This window comes from Electrophorus electricus, unplaced genomic scaffold (assembly GCF_041902795.1).
Source record: "Electrophorus electricus isolate QZ-2024a unplaced genomic scaffold, ASM4190279v1 Scaffold120, whole genome shotgun sequence".
NCBI classification, from domain to species: Eukaryota; Metazoa; Chordata; class Actinopteri; order Gymnotiformes; family Gymnotidae; genus Electrophorus; species Electrophorus electricus.
The window spans coordinates 122,060-122,500 of NW_027658402.1; positions in this window are offsets into that span (position 1 = coordinate 122,060).

A 441-nucleotide genomic window follows, 5' to 3' on the forward strand; every position below is an offset into this window, starting at 1 on the left:
GCTCTGGGCCTGGGCACACTTCATTCACTTTGTGCCTTTAAATCATACTACTACTACCACCAGACTTCCAGGGCCAAGAGGTCAACCACAGTCATGCACAGCAAAGTAGCTCTGGGCCTGGGCACACTTCAAGATGTTTGACCCTTTATATAAGCCTAGAAATAGACTTCCAGGCCCAAGAGTTCAAACACATTCATGCCCAGCAAAGTAGCTCTGGGCCTGGGCACACTTCAATCACTTTGTGCCTTTAAATCATACTACTACTACCACCAGACTTCCAGGCCCAAGAGGTCAAACACAGTCATGCCCAGCAAAGTAGCTCTGGGCCTGGGCACACTTCAATCACTTTGTGCCTTTAAATCATACTACTACTACCAGACTTCCAGGCCCAAGAGTTCAAACACATTCATGCCCAGCAAAGTAGCTCTGGGCCTGGGCACA